The sequence below is a fragment of the Mirounga angustirostris genome, unplaced genomic scaffold (genome assembly GCF_029215605.1).
Source record: "Mirounga angustirostris isolate CCGP_5_RB_7025 unplaced genomic scaffold, mMirAng1.0.hap1 SCAF_1, whole genome shotgun sequence".
Classification (NCBI taxonomy): domain Eukaryota; kingdom Metazoa; phylum Chordata; class Mammalia; order Carnivora; family Phocidae; genus Mirounga; species Mirounga angustirostris.
In genome coordinates, this window is record NW_026991709.1 from 169,231,164 (window position 1) to 169,258,901 (window position 27,738).

General features: G+C 41.1%; 1 pseudogene; it reads left to right on the plus strand.

The window, feature by feature from the left end:
• The first annotated feature begins 617 nt into the window (after nucleotides 1-617).
• Nucleotides 618-8,587, plus strand: LOC123862983 (ubiquitin-conjugating enzyme E2 L3-like; annotated as a pseudogene).
• The last annotated feature ends 19,151 nt before the right edge of the window (nucleotides 8,588-27,738 follow it).

Sequence of the window (27,738 nt, forward strand, 5' to 3'; positions counted from 1 at the left end):
TCTCTTACTGTGAATTTAAGTAACATCAGTTCAGATGTGGGAATTTTCCAAGGAGAGAGCTGGTACAGGGCAAAGCACGAAAACATTTCTTGGTTCCCCTCCCATTTTGAAGCCCTGCTTTCCAAAGGCTGGCTATGCTCAGTTCCAAAAAACCTCATTTCAATTAATCTCTTTCTCTGATTCCAGGTCATCCCACTCCGTGGCTCCCAGATTACATAGCAGAGGACACCAGAAAAATAAAGCTGGTATATGGTTAGAAATGTAAAAACTACAGAGAAGGCAGGTAGCAGAGTTATTACCCCCACAGTATGGATTTATCCAGTGAATATCAAAAGGTCACTTCTCCTAATCTAAATTCGCCAGAGCATTACAGAACTCCCATTCACTACTGAACCATTTCAAACTTGCTTCCTAAAATAGGCTGGAAGAAGGCTGAACATAAACTGTCTCCAGATGTTCTAAGTTTTCTCTTAAAGAACAAGAGAAATCAAGAGTTAAGTCTCGAACAACTGGTACTTTTCCCCTTATACTTTTACACCAGGGTTATAGCTCTATTACTGCAATATGACAAGTCTCCTAGGAATCAAAAATAAAAGGCAAGATTATGAATATAAAACATGTCTCTACGCTACAGTGATAGACCGGAGAGACAGGCAGGAAATGTGGTCAAGGTGTTAGTGTCTGGGACAAGACAGGAGAAGTTTAAACGCAAGGTAAGCAGAGAAGAGGTCTGAAAAGGACAAAGAGAAAGAGGAGTTTATTGCATCTTTACCAACTTATTACGGGGGAAGGGAGACTCTAAGGCCCAAATAGAACCCATCTTTAGTGATGCTACACACTCAGGCTGGCTTAGGCAATACAAACATGAGGTCTTTGACTCAACCCTCCTGACCTAGACACTCCCTTAAACAAGAAGACTTAGGATGCGATTTTACCCCGCATTAAACTGACCATACAGATGTGCTGCTCATGCAATTCTGCCCTGTGTACTTTCTCCAAACAGATCCAAAATTCTGAGCCGAAGGATCATGCTTCCATGCACAGCTCCTACCAAAGGCATTAGCTCACATTATATATGCATATGTATGCACATATGTGTACATGTATGTACATGAAACAAAATCATGATTACTGACTCCCTGCTCTATTTCTTGTTCTGGGTAGGCCCATCCTTTTCAGGCAAAGTTAAGAATGAGGGGGAAAAAAACACTAACAGTCCTCTGAGGTTGCCCTGAACTCCGCTAACCTCCTCCAGGAATCAGAAGAAAACACTTTCACCTTTTCTCACTCTGTTTCCTTAAATAGCCAACAATGCCAATAGTAGAAGGGGAAGACACAGACAACCATGTGATTTATTAGCTGTGCCAACTCAAATGGAATTGGTAGGTCAAGGAAGAAATGAATAATATCCAAGGGTCTAAAACAACAGTCTCCACATACCCCTTGTGTTTCTAACTCAAATTCCTACAAGAGCTCATTTTGCATTACTTACTTCACCCCAGAGCTTTCCCACAAGGCGGAGCTAATTAAAGGATGTTTGACTCCCCTTATAATTACAGTTTCCTCATTTGGGCACCATCTTTCTTATTATAATGTCATTATCATAAGGTGGGGTTTCCATGGACAGGGCAGCTAGCAGCAGAGTGACAGCTCTGACAAAAACCTTGAACTCCACTTAGTCACATGCCTGCTATGTTCACATCCTTCCTGACCCACTCCTTGTGGCTGGTTCCATGCTATGTCTTTCTCTCCCTGCCTTGTCCCTGCTGTTCCACTCCCCGTGGCTGACCAACAAAGTGGCTCCTGAATTTGCTTATTTATGATAATTTTTATTCCTACCATCTCTTTGATTCCTTCCCTCCACACAAGAGATGCTCCCATAAGCAACAGTTTCGATTAAATAATAAGGAACATTAACAGATTAGAATAACTACAATTTAGTGAGCATTTCCCTTGTTTCTGGCAGCATGCTAGATGGCACATAGGATTTCCTTACACTATTGAATTTTCGTAACTGTCATATGAGAAGGGATCCATTACTGTCTGCATTTGACAAAAGACAAGCTCAGAATGATCACTTTCCCAGCATCTGCCTGACTCCAAGACCGGTGCCCTTAACCAATATGCACTGCCCAAGGCAACCATAGGACCAGCATTTTGTATCAGGAAAATGTCTATATTATGGACCACATGTTTTTGTCTCCCTCCCCATATTCATATGTTAAAACCCTAACCCCCAGTGGGATGGTGTTTGGAGATGGGGCCTATGGGAGATAATTAAATCATGAAGATGGGGCCTTCATAATGGGATTAGTGTCCTTCTAAGAAGAGACACCAAAGAACTTGCGGCTTCTCTCTCTGCCTTCCAGCATGTGAGGGCACAGCAAGAAAACAGTCATCTGTAAACCAGGAAGAGGGCCCTCACCAGGAACCTAATCAGTCAGCACTTTCATCTTGGACCTCCCAGACTCCAGAACTGTGAAAGTAAGTATTTGCTGTTTAAAAGGATCGAATAGAGGCAATTCCTGGGGAAGAGAGAGAAAGCCTTGAAATGCAGGAGGTTGCCCAAAGAGGATAGCAGATCATTCAAGACAAACTCTTCCCCCGTTATGTTGGCCTGGATCAGTCCTACTGTCTGTCACGAAATAGCTCAGCAGTGCTGTGTAAGGAGGTGATATCATTTATTAAAGAATATTGTTCATAATCATAGCCATTGGGGCCTACTTCACCCCAGTGTAGTAAGTCCAAAAAATAAAGTTGACAGATTACACATGCTATGTCTGATTGGTTCCAACTGGCCAAGTGAGAGCCCCAACTGTAATAAACTTGATTTAAAAGTAGAAGTATTCAAGTATCATTTTTATTGAATCAAAGAGAGACGAGCTTCTTTTATCCTAATTAACATTATACATCCTTTTTTATTCATAAAACGTCAGTAACAATTTAATTGCCAAAGTCTTTAATCATGAAAATATTTGCCTTTCAGAATTGACAAGTACTTATATTAAAATGCCACTTCTCTCATCCATTAGAGGTTGACTGCTCATTTAACCTGAATCTTTTACTAAATACATGGAGTATTTTACAAGTTTAAAAGAAGGGAGAATATGTAGAGAAGTATTTTTATTCTCCTTACCTCCTTAATATCAGTTTATTTTTTAAGAGGTATCTCAAGAGCCATATTTTACTAAATTATTTTTGAGTGTAATGTTCAAAAATACTAGATACCCAAAGGGCTCAGAAAATCAAATATGTTCTTTCCTGTTCCAGAGCTGAACTCCATCAACACCAAAGTTATCACTATCACTGAATTACAGTCATTGGAATTGAAATTTTAAGTTAAACAAATATCAATAAGCTGTACCAACCAGGACAGTTCAATCTTTACCAATTCAACAATTTAAATTTCTTCTTAAATATAAATAATAATTCTGGGCAAGTCATCATATCTTAATGAAAATCAGAATCCTACCTTTTAAAATCACTCATTTTTTTTCTTTTTTTCTTTTTATTTTTTTTAAGATTTTTTTTTTATTTATTTATTTGACAGAGAGAGAGAGAGCACAAGCAGGGGGAGCGGCAGGCAGAGGGAGAGGGAGAATCAGACTCCCCACTGAGCATGGAGCCCAACAGGGGACTCGATCCCAGGACCCTGGGATCATTACCTGAGCCAAAGGCAGATGCTTAATTGACTGAGCCACCCAGGCACCCCTAAATTTTGTTTTTGTTTTTGTTTTTTTTTAAGATTTATTTTTTTGGAGAGAGAGACAGCATGTACTGGAGTGGGGGGTGGAGAGTAGAGGGAGAGGGGGAGGGGCAGACTCCCCGTTGAGCGGGGAACCCTCACTGGGGCTCGATCTCAGGACTCTGAGATCACCATCTGAGCCAAAATCAAGAGTTATCGGCTTAACTGACTGAGCTACCCAGGCACCCCTTAAAAATAACTCTTGACTATCCTATAGCTTAGGAAGAGGAGCCAATTGAAATGATATCTGAAAAAATACATTGAAACACTATCCAAAAATAAGGTATAACTATTTATTATAAATTTCAAAGTAAACTGTTTAACTTTTACTTTTTAAAATATCCAATTATAGTGTCTGAAATGCCCCCAGTTACATTCTATGGTAGGCTGCTATGCATTCTGCAATCACGCAATGTCATCAGTAATCCTTCAGCTAGCTATCTCTGAAAATATTTCTAGGTATTAACATATTTCTTGAACCTGTATTGGAATCTACTATACTTTTTGATCTAATTATCTTACTTCATTAAAATCTTAACTAGCAGGAAACAGGGTTGAAAAGTATAAGTAGAGGCCATAAAGCTTTAAGAAAATAATATGTAAAGAAGCCAGAAAATAGCTAACATTTATTAAGGGATCACTAGGTTCTGAGCTCTTAACATATTAAGTCCTTAATCCTCACAATCATTCTACCAGTAAGTATATTTACAAATAGAGTGAAGGCAACAGAGGTATAAGAGAGTAAGTACTTCTAAAATTTCACACAGCTAGTTAGTAGACATAGGCAAGTTATTAAAATATAAGACAGAACTATCAAGCAATGTTACCTGTAGAGTAGGCTCCCCCATCTCCCTTATCCATGGTTCTGCTTTCTGCAGTTTTAATTACCAAAGGTCAACTGTGGTCTGGAAGCAGATGAACCTCCTTCTGAGATATCATCAGAAGATCATCAGTCACCTAACACTACATCACAATTTCTAAATCGTTCACCTTACTTCACCTCATCATGTAGGCATTTTATCATCTCATATCATCACAAGAAAATGACAGGTGAGTACAGAATACTAAGATATTTGGGGATTTTTTTCCTTTTTTTCTAAATTTTTATTTAAACTCTAGTTAGTTAACATACAGTGTAATATTAGTTTCAGGTTACAATTTAGTGATTCAGCACTTACATACAATACCTGAAGCTCATGACAAGTGTACTCCTTAATCCTTACCACCTGTTTACCCATCCCCCTACCTACCTCCCCTCTGGTAACCATCTGTTTGTTCTCTATAGTTAAGAGTCTGTTTCTTGGTTTCCCTCTCTTTTTTTCCCCCTATGATCCTCTTGTGTTTTTTTTTTCTTCTTTATTTTGTTTCTTAAATTTCACATGAGTGAAATCATATGGTATTTGTCTTTCTCTGACTTATTTCACTTAGCATAATACTCTCCAGCTCCATCCACATCATTGCAAATGGCAAGATTTCATACTTTTATGACTGAGTAATATTCATATGACTGAATAATATTCACACCCCACATCTTCTTTATCCATTCATCAGCCAATGGACATTTGGGTTATTTCCATAATTTGGCTATTGTAGATAATGCTCCTGTAAACATAGAACTACCCTATGATCCACCAATTGTGCTGTGAGGTATTTACCCCAAGAATACAGAATACTAAGATATTTTGAAAAAGAAAGAGACCACATTCACAAACATTTATTACAGTATATTGTTTTAATTGTTCAACTATATTACCAGTTATTGTCATTAATCTTTTACTGTGCATAATCCAGAAATTAAACTTTATGATAGGTATCTATGTATAGGAAAAAACTTAGAGTTCAATACTATCCACCATATCAGGTATCCACTGGGGATCTCGGAATATATCCTCTATGAAAAAGGGGGACTACTCTATTTGCAATCAAGAAAGACAACCATGTTTGCCCCTTGATTCCTCTGTCAACACCAACTTCAAGCCCACAGAAATATGGGGCTATTATATCCTTATTAAGACTAAGTCACAGAATGGCACTAATTCCTGTTGAAACCAGTAGAAAGAATATAACTTTGTGACATTTTGGATGGGACAAACATTTCTGAACTGAACAGAGGAGAGACAGGATGTTTTACCCAAAATGTCAGCTCCCAGTGAATCTCTAAAGACAAAGGAATAAGCTTCAAACATCCTTAATAATCAAAGGTGACAGAACTGATGCAGATTAAATATTCAGAGAATTTAATTATGTATTACATGAGCTGTCTTATTTTATTCAGAGATGGCCAAGATGGAGTAATAGAGACCAGGTTCAACTTCCACCTTAAACAAGTAGAACAATGGACAAAATCTATGAAACAGCTTTCAGACACTGGATAATGAGAAATGCAAAACTGTAATGCCTGAAAGAAGGGAAACAAATGAGGTCATCCCAATGATTGCCCAGCTTCCCAATTAGAGGCAGACTCCTGACCACAGAGCAGGTATGGGATCGGGGGTAGGGGGTGGGAGGGTCCCAAACATGGAGGTCTCACTGAATTGAGGAAATAGAGATTGAAGTTCAGGGTATGTCAAGGGGCTGGAGGTTGCAGGGAAGAGTTCTAGAGAGGAGAGTAGTTAGACACAAAGAAAGAACTTCAAAGTCTACACTGAGATAACCTGGAATCTCTATAGAATATATGTGTAAAGTGAAATTCCATGAGCTAAGGCCAATAGTAACCAGGGATCTATGAGCTGAATGGTTTCCAGGTTTGCACAGATCTGAGAATCTTTCAAACTCCAACAGCAAGTGGAGAGAGTCCACAATGACTATTTGGAAAATTCAGAAGGGGGCCCAAAAAGGTCCCAAAGTAGGGAAACAAAGTTAACCTAACCCCAAAAGTAGTGGAACTAAAGTATTCCTAAAGTAAAAGCTACACTATGCCTAACCTAACAAAGCTTTACAATAAGACTGGAAAAGATTAAGCTGATTCAGGGGCAGCTTAATGGTCTCCCAGAACAAAGCCCAACACTCTTTAAAGGAAGACAACAAAATCCATACTCTCAACAAATCAAATATGCAATGTCTAGCATTCAATTTAAAATTAATAGACAATCAAGAAGTAGGAAAATGTGACCCATAAATTAATCAATAGAAACAGAAAGAAAACTATAGACCACATTAGAAGACAGGATATGAAAACAGCTATTACATCTATATTCTAGTATTTAAGGAAAGGCATGAACATGGTGAGAAGAGAAATGAAAGATACTTTTAAAAGCCCCAAACTTCTAGAGTTAAAAGTGTATTATCAAAAGAAAAATTCATGGGTGCCTGGGTGTCTCAATTAGTTAAGCGACTGCCTTCGGCTCAGGTCATGATCCCGGAGTCCTGGGATCAAGTCCCATATCAGGCTCCCTGCTCGGCAGGGAGTCTGCTTCTCCCTCTCACCCTACCCCCTCTTGTACTCTCTCTCTCTCTCTGTCTCAAATAAATAAAATAAAATCTTTAAAAAAAAAAAAAGAAAAATTCACTTATTAATAGCAAAGACAACACTGCTAAAGAAATGTGAGATTAGGGACACCTGGAGACAAACAAAACCTAAATGTGAGACAGGAATCCATCAAAATCCTAGAGGAAAACATAGGCAGCAACCTGTTCGACCTCAGCCATAGCAACTTCTTGCAAGACACATCTTCAAAGGCAAGGGAAACAAAAGCAAAAATGAACTATTGGGACCTCATCAAAATAAAAAGTTTCTGCACAGCAAAAGAAACAGTCAACAAAACTACAAGGCAACCTACGGAATATGGGAGAAGATATACGCAAATGACATATCAGATAAAAGGCTAGTACCCAAAATCTATAAAGAACTTATCAAACTCAACACCCAAAAAACAAATAATCCAGTCAAGAAATGGGCAGAAGACATGAACAGACATTTCCCCAAAGAAGACACACAAATGGACAACAGACACATGAAGAAATGTTCAACATCACTTGTCATCAGGGAACTACAAATCAAAACCACAGTGAGATATCACCTTACACCAGTTAGAATGGCTAAAATTAACAAGACAGGAAAAAAACAAATGTTGGCGAGGATGTGGAGAAAGGGGAACCCTCTTACACTGTTGGTGGGAATGCAAGCTGATACAGCCACTCTGGAAAACAGTATGGAGGTTCCTCAAGAAGTTAAAAAAAGAGCTACCCTATCACCCAGCAATTGCACTACTGGGTATTTACCCCAAAGATACAGATGTAGTGAAAAGAAGGGCCTTATGCACCCCAATGTTCATAGCAGCAATGTCCACAATAGCCAAACTGTAGAAGGAGCCAAGATGTCCTTAAACAGATGAATGGATAAAGAAGATGTGGTTCAGGCAGCAACAACAGATCCAAGACGGCAGCCAGCAGGAAGAGGATAAAGAAGCTTGAAGAAATCCACAAATGTGGAATGAAAAATTTCCATAACATCCAGTTTGATGAAGCTAATTTTGACTTGGCAAGGGTTTATTGTTCCTGACAACCCTCCATATGATATAGGGGCCTTCAGAATCAAAATCAACTTTCCCACCGAGTATGCATTCAAACTACTGGAGATCACATTTAAAACAAAGATCTATCACCTGAACATCCACGAAAAGGGGCAGGTCTGTCTGCCAGTACTTAGTGCTGAAAACTGGAAGCCAGCAACCAAAACTGACCAAGTAATCCAGTCCCTCACAGCACTGGGGAACGACCCTCCAGCCCAAGCACCCACTTTGGGCTGACCTAGCTGAAGAACACTCTTAGGACCTTAAAACATTCTGTAAGAAAGCTGAAGAGTTTACAAAGAAATACAAGGAGAAGCAAGCTGTGGACTAAACTCTGACGTGACCTATCCCAGCGAGTGTGAGCGGAGACCCCCAGCAGTGCATTCAGACACCCTGCAAAGCAGGACTCTGTGGGAATTGACACGTGCCGCCACCTGGCTTTTGCTTGTGGTACTTTCTACAGTTTTCTTAATCAAAAGTGGCCTAGGTAACATATAAAGGATTAAAAATTTAAGATGGTCTAGCTCTGCTTTGTTTTAAAAATCACTGCTTCAATCTACTTTAAAAGAATGGTGTTTCTTTTCTTGTCCAAATTGATCCAAAACCTTCAATTTACATTTAGCCCTTAAGGATAAGAAAGAAAGGAAAAAAAACAAAAACAAAAAACTTGCAGTTCCCTTTCTTCCCCTGCCCTTGCAACTCCCACTTTCTTGCATTTGGTTCATTTTTCACTCATTCACTTTCCCCAGACCCAGGGCTATCTCCTCCACAAAGGAGAAGAGACTGGTCCTGGCAATTCTGGTGGCTTCTCTACTCCCGTGTTACATACACCGCCCTGTGTGGGAGTTGTTCAAATTCTCCTAGCTCCAATTTGTAACAACCTTTAAAAAAAATTTAAAAACAGAGCAAACCACCATTCACCACCCCACTACCTCCCCCTCACCACCAAAAAAAAAAACCAAAACAAAACCACCAGCCATGGAAAAGGAGGAGGCCCAGTTCTTACGTAAAAATCTGGCCAGTGTTACCACAATAACATTGATTAAATGGGCAAATCCTGATGTCTGTGTGCATGATTGAGCTTCAGCCCAGCCTGGCCTGCTTGGGGAAACCCAGGTCTGCGGCAACCCCAGGAGAGGGCTGCCAACCAGAGGACGCTGTGCACTTGTGTGAGGAATTTCTCACCAGAGAGGTTCCTGAGGCCACAGATTGACGCTCTCCTGTCACCAAACTCCACCTGAATGTGCCACGGAGCTCGCTCTCCCAGCTCCTCAGTGCAGTGCAGCCCCACTGCGACCCTCCCTTGGCACAGTTTGACCCTTTGCAGAGTTGGAATTGGTGGGTCTTGGCTGTAGCCAGCAGCAGTCTGGGGTTGTCGGCGCCCTGCTGGCCCCTTCCTTCAGAGTAGCCGGCCAGCCCCTGAACAAGGGCCTTCCCTCTCCCTCTGGACTCACTTTGTAGAGTCAAGCTCCACTTGGAGCTCACTCAATAATATCCTTTACATGTGTTTTATATTGTTTGATGGCCTTTTTTTATGGTTCATATATACAATGGAATATTACTCAGCCATCAGAAAGGATGAATACCCACCATTTACATCAACGTGGATGGAAGTGGATGGTATTATGCTAAGTGAAATAAGTCAGTCAGAGAAAGACAATTATCATATGGTTTCACTCATATGTGGAACATAAGGAATAGTGCAGAAGATCCTAGGGGAAGGGAGGGAAAACTGAATGGGAAGAAACAAAGAGGGAGACAAACCATGAGAGACTCTTGACTCTGGGAAACAAACTGAGGGTTACAGAAGGGAGGGGAGTGGGGAGATGGGTAACCGGGTGATGGGTATTAAGGAGGGCACGTGATGTGATGAGCACTGGGTGTTATACGCAACTGATGAATCACTAAACTCTACCTCTGAAACTAATGATGTACTATATGTTGGTTAATTGAATTTAAATTTAAAAATAAATAAAGACAAACAAAAACTGAGAGAATTCACAATGAGCAGTCCTACACTCCAAAAACTGTTAAAGTTGAATGTAAATAAAATCATACCAAATAGAAACTTGGATCTACACAATGAAATGAAGAGTGTTGGAGACTGTAAATATGCAAATAAATGTAAAGGACAAATACGTGTTTCTGTTGCTCATATACGTAAAGAGAGAATGAGAGCCAGAGACTTGTTCATTTTGTGAGGAGAGGAACAATCAATAGTTTTTCTTTTTTATTAAGTTTTTTAATTCCAGTATCATTAAAATGCAGGGTTATATTAGTTTCAGGTGTACAACATAGTGACTCAATTCTGTACATTACTCAGTGCTCATCAAGGTAAGTGTACTCTTCAATTCCCATCATCTATTTCACCCATGCTCACAGCCACCTTCTCTCTGGTAACCATCTGTTTGTTCTCTATAGTGAAGACAGAAGTTTCCTTTTAAAATGAAAAACACTTATTGAAAATACTAAGACAAGTTATGCACATGCAAATGGGAATTATTTATTTTTGTCCAGCTTTGAGATATATTTGACAAATAAGATTGCCTGAGTTTAAGGTGTAGAATATGTTGATTTGATACACTTCTATATTGTAAAATGATTACCATTCAGTGTTAGCTGACACTGTATCATGTCACATAATTACCATTTCTTTTTTTGTGATAACATTTACGATTCCCTCTCTTAGCAACTTCCAAATATATAATACAGTACTGTTATCTAAAATCACTATGCCATATATCCAATACCCAGAATTTATTCATCTTCTAACTGAAAGTTCGTACCCTTTGACTAACATCTTCCCTTTTCCTCCATCCTCCAGCTTCCGGAAATTACCACTCTACTCTGTTTCTTTTAGTTCAGTTGTTTTAGATTCCACATATAATTGAGAGCACATGGTATCTGTCTTTCTCTGTTTGACTTATTTCACTTGGCCTAATACCCTCAAGAACCATTCCATGATGTCACAAATGGCAAGATAATGCTCGTACCTATGGCTGAATAATATTCCATTATATTCATTTTCTTTATCCATTTTTATTGGTCATCTATTAGTTTGTTAGAGGTGCCATAATAAAATACCACAAAAAAGGCAGCTGAAAACCACACAATTTTTTTCCTCTCACAATTCTGGAGGATAGAAGTCTGAAATCAAGGTGTTGGCAGGTCCTAACTTCAACTGAAACTTGTAGGGATAATCCTACCTTGCTTCTTCTAGGTTCTGGTGCCTAAAGACATTCTTTAGCTTGTAGATACATCATTCCTAGCTCTGCATCTGTTGTCACTAGACTCTCTCCTCTTGTGTTTCCTTCCTCTTTTTATAATGATACCAATCATACCACATGGGGAATGACCTCATCTTAATTAATTATATCTGTGATAATCCTATTTTCAAATAAGGTCATATTTTGTGGGACTAGGGGGTGGGGTTAGAACTTCAACGTGTCTTTTGAGGATACACAATTCAACCCCTAAAAGGGATCCATTATACAGGTATGACTGATTGTCAGTGTGGTTGGTCTCAGCTCCCAGGTTGACAGTGTGACCTGAAGCCCCCATCCTAAATCACATGATTGGTTTTTCTGGGGTGGTGAACCCCTACTTCATGACTATTGGGTGTAGTCAGTCCCTACCCTAAAAAAAGACCCTCCTACCAGATATGACATCGATTACTTGCCAGACACAAAGACAAAGGCCAAGACTCCCTCTGGGCAAGGCCAAATTCTTTACTACGCAAAGCCCTAAAGATTTGTTACTGATCTTTCTTAAAACACTAAAGAGATCAAAGATCCAGTTTTTGGAAAACCACAAATACACAGTGGCAACACAAATTGTTCACCAGCTTCTTGAGTCAAGTTAAAAAATAAAAAAGAAAAATAATCAGTGAATCTATAGTCAAAGCTTTTAACAGTTAGAATTTAATTTCTAGAATTAGAAAGAATTTCATTGTTTAAGAAGTGCCAAGAAGATAGCAGTGAAGTCAGAGTGGAAAAGAGAAGTAAGTATTAATGCCTACTCTGAGAAAGGTTTTAGGAATTACTATCACAGTTGGTTTGGGACCCTAAGAGGCCATCCTGACCTCTACATTCTCCTCAATATCCCTAAAAACTAAAGATTACTCTGAATTTGAGATACAACTTCCTTATTAAATGGAAGGGGAAGAGTGTTGATGTTAGCACTTATGATTGAGTGCCAAATAAAATCATAAAATTGTTAAAGAATTTTTAAATTTTTTTTAATTTTTAGAATTTTTCTTAAAAGGAAAGTACCTTCAGGATTTGGGGTCCAAAACAAGTAATTGCCTATTTGAAAGGACTCTGCACAGAATTTCCCTTAAAAATTAGGAATATGTTGTTAAATTTACATGAGGCCAACCATATTCTATTTTTCTTTAAGATTTTATTTATTTCTCTGTCAGGGAAAGAGCACAAGCAGAGGGAGAAGCAGGCTCCCCACTGAGCAATAAACCCAACGTGGGACTTGATCCCAGGACCCTGGGATCATGACCTGAGCCAAAGGCAGACATTTAACCAACTGAGCCACCCAGGTGTCCCTGCCTAGGCCAATCATATTCTAGATCAATCCACAGAAATTGAGTTCAAGAGACAACTCCACATTTTCTACTTAATTCCAGCAATGCAAATCTGACCAGGAAAATAATTTTCCAGAAATTAGGTTTAGGGTTTCCCTTGGAAAGCTGAGTGAATCTAGAAATATCCAAATTCTCTATTCTGCCCTCTTCCCACACCCTGAATCTTACTGAGTTCTCTGAATATCAGACCAACCCAACCCAGCCCTTAGTTAACAAGCACTGCCATTCTGTACTATCAACTTCCATGAGAAGAAAGGGGGTAACATTAAATGAGTACGACCCGCTTCTAGATCACCAAATTTGGGGATCTCAAACCACAAGCAAACTGAAGAAAGGAGAAAAATTAAGAGTTTGGATTGGTCTTTAACTTGCCTCCTCTTATTGGATGGCTAAAATGTCCTGTGCCCAACTATTTTCTTTTCATCTCTCAGGTGACAAGAAGTCCCTCCCTCCAAGTACCTTCTCTGATTCATGTATTCAACTCCACCCCAACAGCAGCCTGAGTTCCCATCCTCCATCCTCCCTACAGTACCTTTCTACAGGGCTCACCTGTCTACACTAAAATCTCCTATTTTCTTATCTCTTCAACAGACACCAAACTAGGTAAGGACAAAACCTGTCCAACCTGATCCCCAAGTTAAACATTTGTGTGGGTCTTCAATACCTAACACAGTGTTTGGCACATAGGACTTGTTTTAGTCCATTCAGACTGCCATAACAGAATACCATCAACTGGGTAGCTTATAAACAGAAGTATCTTTCTAATGGTTGAGGGGCCTGGGAGGTCCATGATCACAGCCCTGGCAGATGTGGTGTCTCGTCTCACAGGGCTGAAGGGACAAGGGAGTTCTCTGGGTCTCTGTTATAAAGACATTAATCTCATCTGTGATGACTCCACCTTTATGACATAATCACTTCCCAAAGGCCCCACCTCCTAAGACCATCACACTGGGGGTTAAGATTTCAACATATTAATTTTTGAGGAACACAAACATTCAATCCCTTGTGATACTTAAGGTGGTTTTTTTTTAGAATGGAATTCTATAGCAGGAAAGAAGTGGATAGAAGGGCAGAGCAAAGCATGGCAAGCAATAGAGCAGAATGAGAGAACTACAGTCACACAGATACCCCTCTTAGTAATTGAACTCCCCAGAACTGACTCCCTAAACCTGTGAAGATTGCCTTGAGCAAAAAAGTAGTTGCATCAGATCCAGCTAACAACAGGTACAACAGCCTATTACATGAGACTTGAAGTAATGATGTAATCAACCAAGCAACATGGGAAACAAGTTCCACAAGGATATTGCTCCTGCCAGTGATGGTTGACTGTTAGCATGGCCAGGATAACAAGCAATACAGTAGTTCCTTTGGTTTACTCAGATACTTGGACATTCATTTCCTTCACATCAAAAGCATAGTGCAGACTCTCACTCACTGTCTACATACTTCCCAAGTATGCACCCCTTCGTCCTCTCCTGCATTTTTACCATCCCCAAAGTCCCTCAGCTTGTCATACAACCTAGATGGAGAGTCACTCCCACACTCTCCAATTATTTATTGAGTTCCTATGATGTTAGAGGTCTCTTGGTGTTTTGAGAGACAAACTATTCAGAGCACAGGCTCTCGAGTTGGAGAAATGGATTTGAAATCTGGTTCCAGCACCAAGTAGCTCAGGGTCCCTTAGGCAGTTGTTGAACCTCTCTACACCTAGTTTTCTCATTTATAAAATAGGACAAAAAATATCTACTTTGTGGAGAAGGCCACCATATATTGTTGGGTATATTGTGCAGTTGTGTTCACAGACTTAAGGGAAATAAATGAAATGCCAAGTGCCTAACTCGAAATTAGCACTCTCAAGTGTTAGCTGACATTATCATGCTACCATGAGTGGGCTATGGACCTTGTCCTCTAGGAGCTTCCAGTGGAGAATGGGAAATGGTTCATGAGTAGATAGAAAGCAGAGCACCCACAACTATTGTCAGTGCAGTTAAAGGACAACTGAACGTGGGAAGAAGGGGACTTTGCCCAACTAAGACTGCCTGGCACCTTCCCATTTTCCAGATGAAACATTTTTAGAGGTACATTCAATTAAAAAGAAGTGTCAGTTTAGGGGCTGCCAAAAGCAAAGGTTAAAATCTAAGAGGCTAAAATTCATCATTGCGAATCTTCACATTCAGGACCAAGTTCATGATGCAGACGGAGGAGGACCATATGTCACATTCTGATGTCCATATAACAGCTCCAGATGCAGAAGTGGCCTGACTGCAAGGTGGTTAAAAATTCATTTCAATTAAGGACCTATCCTGAGCCTGACTTTGAATATAAAACCCTCTGCCCATCAGAAGTAATACTCTCATAATGAAACTTTTCCCCAGTCAAGGACTGAGAGGGACAACATAAGTCAGGATGGTCAGCTTAGAAATGCAGCTACCTAATCCAGCTCTCCTTGGGGGACCATTCCAATTAATGACAGCAGGGCACACTGCAAACTGAAAGACAGAGCATGGCTTTCAACTCTAGTCCATGGAATTAGGTCCCTTAGACTTTTTATATGTGGGCTTCACACTTATTTCAACAGAACATGGAAGCCTAGTCCTCTATTTTCAGTCTCTTCAGCATGTAACTTCCAGCATTACTAAAATGTAACTTTTCTAATTGCATGACAAAAATATTCCATACAGCAACTGCTCCTAATAATATATTTATGGTCGGCCATTTCATTACCTGATAATTACCAGATCATTAGAGCAAATAATATATCCTTGTGGGATAAACTTATGGCAGTAATTTCAGAGAAAAGAACAGGAAAGCACTCTTGCAGTCACCAGTAGGCAATGTGTAGAATTAGCTATTGAAGGAACGGAATAGAAATGTACTTTTTAAAAGTAAACAACAATACGATGATATAGCAATTTCTAGATCATGACATCAGAAAGGAAATGGCTGGACGGACAGAGTCCAGCCCCCTCATTTTACAGGTAAGGACAATGAAGGAGGCCAGCAGAGTGAAATGAGCTCAACAGACTCACAGAGCTAATATAAATACAGTCTGCACAACAACAGGTTTCTCTCTCTGATCACAAAGCTCTTTCTTTTTAATGAAAAAAATCCCCTAAATGCAACATAGATTTGATTTTTAAAATCTTGATTAACTGAAATATTTAGGAAATACAGAGAACTAGCTAATTGGATTTTCTAGCTAAGCTAGATTTAACTAGTGGTTTAACCCCAAACTAATCTTCCTGAGTTACAACTTTAGAGTGGCTGGAGAGCCCAGATTTAGCCTATCAAGTCTCTTACCCTGAGTCCCGGCAGTGACCTCACGCACCACTCCACCTGGCTCACTCCTCATCCTCCAGATGGCAATTTAAACACCCTTTTTCAACCAAGTCTTTCCTATATTCCAGATTAGACAGCCTCTCCCAATTATGTGTTCCTATAGCTCTATCTCCCATTGTGAAAACACCACTTTTTCTATTTAATATTTCTTTTTCCCCTCTAGACCAGTTCTCAAACCTGACCATGCATCAGAATCCCCTGGAGGGCTGGTTAAAAATACAGATTCCTGGGCCCTACCTTTCAAGTTCCTAGATCCCATATGGGATGGGGCCTGAGAACTCGCATTTCTAACAAGTTCCAAGGCACTATTGATGATCCAGAGACCACAATTTACAATCCACTAAGCCGCACTATCAGGCTCATGAAGGCAGGGACTGGGTCCGTCTTAATCACTGTACTATCCCCAGCGCCTAACACCATGCCTGGCACATAATTGGTTCTAAGAAGAGACTAGGTAAGTGAATGATTTTCTTCACTAGGGCAAGAAATTATGGCTCCGAAAGTTGAGTAGAACATTGGGGGAACATTGGTGAAGAGTACAGGGGAACTCTTTACCATACCATTGCAATTTTTCTGTACATCTAAGATCATTCCAAAATAAAAAGTTACATGTATATATGTACACAACAGAACCTTAGTGCGTATCAGGCATGACCGTTGGGTGAAAGCCTAGACATTTCCTTTTTCATTCAGTTTCTAAGATAAATTGGTAGCTTTTCTTGGGCTTCTCTTGCTGGAGATTGCAGCCCACAGTCAAATGCTGACAAACAACATTCCGAGGTGGCTGGCTGCCGGTAAATTGCTCCGTCAGTCCTTCCCCCATAATTGTGGCAGACACATCTGACTTCAACTCCGCTGGACCAAATGAACAAATGTGTACCTGGATGATGCTTTCCTTTATTCAATGTAAGTATCATCGTCACAGCAAATGACTCCCCAAGGGCCCTCTGAGAGCATGAGGGGCCTGTTGTAGGCCAAAGCTGAGACAGCAACCACCTTTTGGATGACTTACAGGCTCTAGGAAGGCTCCTTGGCCCCCAAATATTCCCAATCCTGCCATTGGCCTGGGATTTCCACCAGAAGAGAAAAGAGCCTCAGCTTTCAAGCCTTGCCTTTCCACAAGACTACTTGGACAAAGCCAGCATGGTAGCACTTTCAAGTATTAGCCATCATTTTGTTCCCAGATGAAATTATCAGATCAGTTGCTAATATGACAGCCAGCCTCAGGATCCATGTTTGGGAAGGAGGACTGAAAGAGGCAGACCTACATATGGAACCTCAGGGCAAAGGACACCTATGGGGACTGGGCTTATGGGATAGAGGCCTGTAAAATGTCCTAGAAGGGAGGAGGCAGCTAAATGGTGAACAGCTGGTTGCCAGCCAGCCCTGGACTTACCATGTACTTTTGCTGGATCTCATACACAGAAACGATATATCCTTGCTCCCTCAGTCTCTTTGGGCTGCTCTAACAAAATACCACAGACCAGGTGGTTTATCAACCACAAACATGGATTTCTCACAGTTCTGAAGGCTTGAAGTCTGAGATCAAGATGCCAGCATGGTCAGGCTCTCTGCCTGATGAAGGACCACTTCCAGGTTCACGGACAGCCTCTGTGTCCTCCCCGGGCACAAGGGGCAGAGGAGCTCCCTGAGGCCTCTTTTCTCAGGGTGCTAATCCCACTCATGGGCACTCTGTCCTCATGACCTAATCACCTCCCACAGGTCCCACTTCCAAATACCACCACCTTGGGGATGAAGCTATGGCAGATGAACTTTGGGGGGACACAAACATTTAGACCATAGCACTTATCTTCAATTCAGATAAAAGCCAAAGTGCAGAAATATTCACAAGTAATATAAGTACAGCATGCCAGAGGCTGGGCGAGGCACCTTGTCAACATATCCATGCATTTAACACTATACGGGTACTATGTTATCTCAGATGCTAACACCCTGTGAGTTGGTATTAGTGTCCCCTCTTTTTTTTTTTTTTTTAAAGATTTTATTTATTTATTTGAGAGAGAGAATGAGAGAGAGAGAGAGAGCATGAGAGGGGGAGAATCAGAGGGAGAAGCAGACTCCCCGCTGAGCAGGGAGCCCGATGCGGGACTCGATCCCGGGACTCCAGGATCATGACCTGAGCCGAAGGCAGTCGCTTAACCAACTGAGCCACCCAGGCGCCCCTAGTGTCCCCTCTTTATAGCTGAGCCACTGAGGCTTAGTGAACTGATTCACCCAAGCTCCCACGTTAATTAAGACGCAGGAGTGGGGTCTGAACCTGGGGCTCTCACCATACACCATGTGGTTTTCTTTGCTTCTCTCCCCAAAATGAAAATGGGTCAGTACTGATAATGTGAAGGGCATAATCTGTCCAAACCTAACTCTCTCCTTCTGGCTGCCTGTCCTTTGGACAGTCATTAACCACTGCCAAGCCTCAGTTTCCATACCTAGAAAGTAGAGTTCCTGCTCCACAGTGAGCACTACTACAGCCTTTGCTGTTATTAACATTATTTTTTCATGTCTAAAATTACTTTCTTTCAAAATCCTGCTATTTGTGACCACATGGATGAAAATGGAGGGCATTATGCTAAGTGTATAAGTGCTCTTATCTTATATAAAACTGATGAATCACAGACCTGTACCCCTGAGACAATTATATGTTAATTAATTGAATGTAAATTAAAAGAGTACAAACTTTCAGGTAGAAGATGAGTAAGTTGTGGGGATCTAATGTACAGCTTGGTGATTATACAATACTGTATCTTCTACGGGGAAGTTGCTAAGAGAGTAGATCTTAAATGTTCTCACCACAAAAAAAGAAATGGTAATAATGTGACATGATGAAGGGGTTAGCTAATGCTATGGTGGTCATCGTTTTTGCAATATATAAATCAAATAAACACATTGTACACCTTAAACTTACACCATGTTTGTTTGTTTGTTTTTTAAACTTACACCATGTTTTAAGACAATTTTATCGCAAGAAAGCTGTGGAAAAAACATTACTGCCTTTCAGTTGAAAGTCTATTCATTCATTCAAAAACTTCTGTTCTAGAAATGAAGGATAGAGTGATAAACAAGGAAGGAAAATACTGTGACTTCAGGGAAAATACAGTTGATAGGTACAAGTAAGTAAAACAAGATCACTACAGATGGTGATGCATGCAGGCTAGGAAGAAAATAGGATTCATGATGAATGGGTTGGGGGGCGGGAGGTGTGCTTTAAGAGAGGTGATTAGGCAAAGGCCTCTCTGAGGAGCTGGCATATTTAATGCTGAACATGACTGCTAAGTAGCCAGTCATATGAAGAGTTTGGGAAAGGGCATGTCAGGTGGAGGGATATCCAAGCACCAAGGCAAAGAGGTGCAAAGGGGTGTGGCTTGCTGGAGGACTAGAATGAAGACCAGCTTGGCTAGGCCTGGTGTGCAAGGAGGGAAGCAATGGCAGAGCAGACTGGTAAAGTCTGAGTGCCTTTCAAAATGCAAAGAGAAGATACTGGACAGTTTGAAGTAGGGCAGTGGTAGGATTTGATTTTTTTTTAATCACTTTAGCCGTTGTGGTGAAAATGCAATATAGGCAGGAGTACAAGAGCAAAGGTCAGTTAGGATGCTTTAGGATGCCCAGATGAGACATGGTGAGGCTGCTGATGAGAGAAGTAAGGGTGCAGGTAGGAAAATGGGCCAACTGCAATGCGGTCACCCCAGTGACTTGGATTCCATGAGGTAGGGAGAAAAGGGGAAAATCTCAGTTTGGGTCTAGAACCTAGCATGTTGGTTTGAGCAAGCAGGTATGGAAGACACAGAGAAAGGGAAATTAGGGAAGAAAAAAAAAATAGAAATCTGTCCTGGACATTTGGGTTTGAGATTCCTATGAAACATATAAGTTGAACGCTGTGTAGAATAGGAAATACAAAAGTCTAGAGCTAAGAGGAGAGGATGGGTCAAAGATATATATTTGGAATTATCAGAATTCAGACACTTTCTAAAGCCAGCAGACTGAAGGAGAAATTCTGGAGAGAATGTGTAGAGAGACATAGAAACAGCTCAGGACCAAACCCTGAGGTGGGGAAGCCAGCCAAGGAGAATGAGAAGGAATGGCCCAAAGAATGTGGCCAAGGAGAGGCCAAGATGGGAATGAATCAAGAAGGATGGAGTTCAAAGATGCTGAGAAGGTGCCAAGATGAAGACAGAGAAGGGCCCACTGGACTTGGCCTTGGGGAGGGTGTTCTAGACAAGGCACAGTTTCATGGGCCTGGTAAACCCAGAAACCCACCTGCAGGCAGTTGATGGGAGAATGGGATGCAAGGAACAGGAAACAGCAAGTGCAGATGACTCTCAACATGTTTGCAATAAAGGGGAGAATTGGAATAAGGTGGAGGCTGGAGGAGGAGATTGCACTGGAGGCAGGCTGTTTGTTTTGAAGAGGAGTGATAGCCAGAGCTCATTCACATGTTGCAGTCAGTGAGCCAATAAAGAGAGAAAGTGATGCAGGAGACAGAATTTCAAGGTGAAAAGGGGCTGGACCCTCAAGCATTCACAGAGAGGTCAGCTTTTGAAAGAGAGCACTCCTTCCAGGTGAGCACAGGGAAACAAGGTAGGTGGGTCATGATGCACATGGGTTTGAGGGATGGGTCATGAATGGTGCCATCAAGACTTCCAAAGGACTTTTTAAAACAGCCTTACTCTTGGTGTTCCAAGATGTCATGACTATATAAACTAGGATCACAAAACACAGAAATAGGATTGTTTTTTCCATCCCTAAAAGACCTTTAAGGTCAATAATCCAGAGCCCGCCTTGCTCACAGAAGAGAGAGGTCCAAAGGAGTTGACTTGTTCATGACACACAGCTTCTTAGTTAACACTGAAGAGAATAGAAACCAGTTTATTAGGATCTTAGTCCTTTTGTAAAACAAGCTGTTCCACTCTGCCTTGTACTTTCATAGACTGAAACATTATCTCAGTACATTGCAAACAGTTAACATACCAACTTATATTCCAGATTTCTTCCTATTTTCCTGCTATAGATCATATCATCGGGAATTAACCTTTGCACATAAATGCATAAAACTCTGCAGTTGCGATGGAGTAGGAGGGGACACCAAAGCAGGCAGCCTGCAGACGGTCTCCATTAGCGCTCCAAAGCTACCATCAAAATTAGGGGTAATTGGGTGTTTATGGAGCCATCCAGACTGAAATATTGCCATGGCAGATTTTTTTCCCCAGATAGCCTCTCCACATACTCCTTAATCACAGTACTGAAAACATTTGGCTTGAGGAAGAAAATTGGCTGGAAATGCAAGCCAGCATGACAAGAGGCAAAGTTTACTACCAGAAAAAAAGTAGCCTCTTGATCTTTTCAAACTTGGGGACATTTTCCCACCAGTAACAGAGCAAAGCAGCAAATTGACCAGCTCAAGCTCAAGTGAGGGGTTAAATAGACTCTCAACTATAACTCAACTAACTGATCGTTACTAGAAGGGAGGTGAGTGGGGGGGATGGATAAAGTAGGTGGTGGGGACTAAGGAATGCACTTGTCATGATGAGCACTGGGTGATGTATGGAAGTGCTGAATCTCTGTATTGTACACCTGAAATTAATATTATACTGTATATTAACTAACTGGAATTTAAAAACTTTTTTTTAAAAAGTGAGGGGTTGACACTTTCTATCCACGGTTTCTGGCATAGCACCTGGTATATAGAAAAGCTCAAAAAATACTTGGCATTATGCTGAGTGACAAAAGCCAATCTCAAAAGTTTATATGCAGTATGGTTCCATTTATATAACATTCTCAAAATGACAAAATTATAAAGATGGAGAGATTAGTAGTAGCCTAGGCTTAGGGATGGGGGGTAGCATGCAATATGAAAGTGTAGCCCAAAGGAGTTCCTATGCAGTGAGGGAAGAGTCCTGTCTCTTCACTGTGCTAGTAATTACATAAATCTAGACATATGATAAAATGACATAAAGCCATAGAGACAGACAGACAGAGACATACATGCGGAGACAGGCAGACCCCAAGCATTTAAAAACTGGTGGCATCTGAGTAAAGATTGTACAATGTCACTTTCCTGGGATTTCAACGTATTGCCCTTACAGAAGGTGTCACCATGGGGGAAAGCAGAGTGAGGGGTACACAGGTCCTTCCTGTACTATTTTTTTAGCTTCCTGTATGTCTACAACTATTTAATGATGAGGAGTTTTAAAGAATAACTGAGTTTCATTTTCTATATGTGTTGCCTAAATTCCTTTCAATGGAACCCTCAGAAAAATTCTGTGACAGAATTCTGATGCTACCCATTGAACACTTGAGAAAACTGAGTCTCAAGGGTTGCATAGTGGTTTAATAGATGAATCTCTGGAGCCAAAGTACTGGACTTCCAAAACCACTTGCTAGCCTTTTAACTAGAGAAGGAAGGGCATCCTGCCATTTGCAAACACATGGATGCCCCTTGAGAATATCATGCTAAATGAGATAAGTCAGACAGATAAAGACAAGCACCGGATGATATCACTTATATGTGGATTCTAAAAAAGGCAAATTTGTAAAAACAAAGTAAAATAGTGATTACCAAGGGCTGGAAGGTGGAAGGATAGGACAGACAATGTTTAGGAATACTAACCTGCAGGGCATGTTGGGGGCTCAGTTGGTTGAGCATCTGACTCTTGGTTTCAGCTCAGGTCAGGATCTCAGGGTCCTGAGATCGAGCCCCACAGCATGCTCCATCCTCAGCATGGAGTCCACTTGGGATTCTCTCTCTCTCTCTCCCTCTCTTTCCTGCTGGCCCTTCCCCTGCTCACGTGCTCACACTCACTCTCTCTCAAATAAATAAATAGATAAATAAATAAGAATATGAACCTACAACCAGTAGCAAATAAGTTCTAGAGATCAGATGCACAGTATAGTCAATATAGTATTGTAAGCCAATTTGCTAAGAGCCTAAAACTTAATTATTCTAACCATTTATGTAATGTGATAGAGTGCTAATTATTGCTACAATGGCAATATTATTAAAATATACAAGTGTATCAAATTGAGATGTCAAACTTCAATTTATACAATGTTATATGCAAATATACTTGAATAAAAAACTTTGGACAATTGACTTACTCTTTGTGACTCAGTTTCCTTGCCTATAAAATGGAGACATATTTAGCTAAAGGCACAAGGCCTAGGATATCATCAATTCATCAATAAATGTTAGAGGTTATGATTATTATTAAAAGTCACCCAGAATAGAAGAAGAGCAGAAATTCAAATATTGGTCTGATTCCTAAGCTTTGCTCTTAATTACCATACTGCCTCCTTTCTGAATGACAAATGAAAACACGGATGAACAGTTACCTGATGATTCCATCCCTTCCCCCCCTCCACACACACACACACACACACATGCCTACTTCCCTCCTGTGCGTCCCTACAGCACCTCTGTACTAATTCCCTAGAGTTGCTGTAACAAAGTAGCACAAAGCAGTTGACTTAAAGCAAGAGAAATTCATTCTCTCCCAGTTATAAAGTCTGCAAGTCTGAAAACAAGGGAGAATCCTTCCTTGCCTCTCCCAAGCTTCCTCCCTTCCTCTCCTCATCAGTCCCTGGCCTTCCTTGGCTTGCAGCTGCACGACTTCCATCTCTGCCTCTTTCAAGTCCATGTGGCCATCTCCTTATGGACACCAAGGATATTGGACCAAGGCCCACCTTATCCCAGTGTGACCTCAACTTACATCTCCATTACATCTGTAAAGACCCTTCTTCCAAATAAAGTCCCATTCACAGGTACTAGGACTTAGGACTTCAACTTACTTTTTTAGGGACACAATTTAACATGGAAGAACCTCCCAGATGGTTTCCAAAGCCATTCCAGACCCCATGTGCCCTTTTCCCCTCTCTTTTCGAATTAAAACCTCCTGGGCTCCCTCCTCCTCCATTCCACACAAGCTGTTTGCAGTCCACTATTTATTAAAACATGGAGAGAGTCCACAGGCATTTTCAGCACAGATGAGCATTTCTCTTCAACAGCAAGTTCAGCTTTTTCGCACAAAATCCACAAGCACAGGGGGCACTGTGCCCTATTTTTATTTCAAGCTGTTTAAGTGATCATTTATGGCAGGACATAAAAATTATCACTGTTTTGAAACAGACACTAGGCTGGTATTCTAGGTAATGATGCCTCTGAGCCAAGTCATTATTTTTCACAAGCTTTAATTATCAGGATGGGCACACTGTTATTTATTAAATCCTTTGCACTCCATAGACAGTGTCTGAATAGGATGAACACCATCTCTTTTCCCAGCTATGCTCAGTTTAAACAGATTCTTCTCACTTTCCCTCGATGCTGACCAATTAATGAAATCAAGAACAGGATCTGGAACAGTATGTATACACACAGGACATTGCATCCTAGTGCCCATGGCCAAGTATGCATGCCTCAGAATGAGAGCATCCAGGTTCAATCCTGGCTCTGCCACTTTCAGCTGTGAGATTTGGGGCACGCAGGCCCACTCCTCCTGAGCTTCTGGTTTCATGGATATGACAAGAACTGTCTCCTGGGGTTTGTCCACAGCTGAAGTGTCATCAGAACCGATGTTAATGTTTTATTCCTCAAGTTCAAAGACTTTCAAAGAAAGAAATGAGGTGTGTCCTCAGAGAACCGGCTCATTTCCCTTTTCCAAGACCTGTAAACAAGCATTCCTTGCCCACTCGCTCTTCTCCAATTCAGAAACAAACTCAACTCCTCACCACTAAGTGGCAGAGAGTTGCTGCTCCAGAGAGAAAAGTCAGTCATGTTTCTGTAATCTGCCATAATTTACCAAGCCCTTTCAACTCTTGAGAGGGTCACAGCCACCTGAGAGGGCAACATTATTGTTACCCCTTGACGTACTTACGGGAGTCCATAGTTTAAGTGTTTATGGGAGGGAGGCTGTGTGTAGAATGATTCCAAGTACAGACTCTGGCACGACTTTGTTTGGGTTCAAAGCCCAGCCTTATCTCCTATTTAACTTCTTAGTGACCTGGCTGCCTCATCTGTAATAGAGGAATAATACTAGTACCAACCCCATCTTATAAAATGGGGATCTTATCAACCTCATGGAGTTATCATGAGGACCGAAGGAGTTAATACGTGGAAAGTGATTTGATCATTACCCAACTCAGTCACTGCTGTGAGTTAACTGATAGTAACTGCTATGTAAGTGTCTGTTAAATAAATGAACAAATACATGTTAAGCTCTCAATAAATACTAGCTATTAATGCCTGTATATTACTGGCCATCTCAAGGATTAGCAAATTATGGCCCACAGGACAAATCTGGTTCTCTACCTATCTAAATAAAGTTTTCTTGGAACACATCCATGTCCGTTCATTTACATATCATCTAAGGCCAATTTCAAGCTCTAGTAGCAGAGTCGGATGGGTGCGACAGATACCCCATGCCCCACAAAGCCTCAACTATTCACCATCTGGCCCTTTAAGAAGATGTTTGCTGAGCCCTGGTCTCTCATGTCTTTCAGGACAAGATTGGGCTTTGTTTTATTCATCATTTTCTTCCCAGCATTTAGCACAGTTCCTAGCACTCAGTAGATGTTCTATAAATATTTGTTTCAACAATGAAGAAATAACTGAAGCCCTATTTCACACATCAGGACTTAAACAACAGTAACTGCCATTATTAAGCACTTGCCACACGCCTGACCCCACGCCGAGTGCTTTGTCTTGTGAAGCCATTTCACCCTCACATCAGATCTTGGACCCAGGTACTATTATCCCCCCAACTTGGGATAGGAGGAAACTCAAGTTGAGAAGGTGGAGAATTGCACAGAGACTCAGCTGACATGGGATCATGCTGAAGCTCCAACCCTGGTTTTCTTACTCAAAATCCCATGATCACATGTTACTCCCTGTCCAGGAGTGAACCATTTGAAAAAACAAGTCCTCAATTTCCCTATGGTTATACGTTTCAAACTCTATTTTGTATCCCTTTAACAAAGGACTCTTATGTTCCCTGATACAAGATTCTAGGATCAACGACCGTATAAAAACTGCCCAATTTACCTTAAAGCTCCAGGGTTTACATGAGCCCCCACTCGACCAACCTTGCCAGTTGCAAAGTAACAAGTTAAGTCTCACCACCATTTGTCTTTTCAAACTACAAGATGCAAATCAAAAGTGACTGGTCTGACTTTCTGCAGTGGGAAGGGTCAGTTGGTTTTTTCAGCTTGTGAGCTGCACTAGACTTCTAGTAATAGTTTTTGTGTTGGGGCAAACTAACAGTGTGAATGTCTGACATCTTAGAAATCAAACCAAAAATTTATTCTGATAAGTAATTTGTGGTCTATTTTATTTTTTGTACGTATGTTTAACACAAATCTTGCCTGCAGGTAGACTTGCCACCTGTATTGGACCTATTCTATGCTTCTCCCCACATTTGCTCATCCTCACCTACCCTCCTCAGAGCTCAGCCCTTTGATCCAGAGAATGCAGCCTGCTGCTCTTTTTATCCCTTGCCCTCACACTGCCAGGTGTCTCAGCCTCCCCCAGATGCAAACAGGCCAAATTCTGGAGTCACCCTTACAAGATAATCACCAAGGACAACCCTCTAGCTAGCATTCAACTGTGATGTGGTTAGCTTGTTATTACAGCATAACCCAGCATGAGCCTGACTAAATCCCTTGTCATTTCTCTTTCCACTCTGCCAGGAGTTTGAGACTCTCTCTGCCCTCAGCTATCCCCATGAGACAAACTGGAGCATGCTGTGCCATGGTGAGTAATCATCCTCTGAGATATTAGAGTGGTGGGTGGGAACAGCCCCATAATGTCCCAGTAATAAGTAACCTATCTTGTTCAGTGGCAAGCTCACCCCTTAAAATAGGTTGAGTTTCCCCAGAAGCACACCTGGGGCAAGTATTCAAATGAATTAGTTCATGTGGGAAGCACTGTCATGGGGTGGAGACATGAGATGGGGACAAGGAACAATACCAATTAAAGCTGTGTTTGAAGCAAGTTAATACTGGAGGCACTGGGAGCTCAGGTTCTTTGGGGAGCTCTGGGAGACAGGGTGAAACATGCCTCAGACTTTCCCACCCAAGAAGCAGGGGATCTGTAGCTCTTATTCACCAGCTCTCCATCTGCCTTTAGTTGAAGACTGCTCTGGGGAATCCCTCAGGATTGCCAGCTCACCATGCCCCCACCTGAGACAGACACACACACACACCAGACTCAACAACAAAAAAGTCCCTCAGACAGAGGCACAGGTGTGCGTAGGTAGCCACATGGGTCTTGTGTGTAGAACTTAGTGCCAAGAGTGTGTGAGGCACACACCAGGTCAACCACACCCTCTAAATCCAAATTATGCCAAACTCAAACTTACACTAAAAAGGCATGTTCTCCCCCGAGACAGAACATATTGTGTCTCTCTATTCAAAATGACCTCAACAACTTAAACTCCCTATCACAAATATAGGAAGTTGTGAAAAGGTGATTAACTCCTATCTAGTGTCTACACATCGATTTAATGTGGCTCACCTCTCTTCTCAGCCTGAGGCATTCTTGGTGG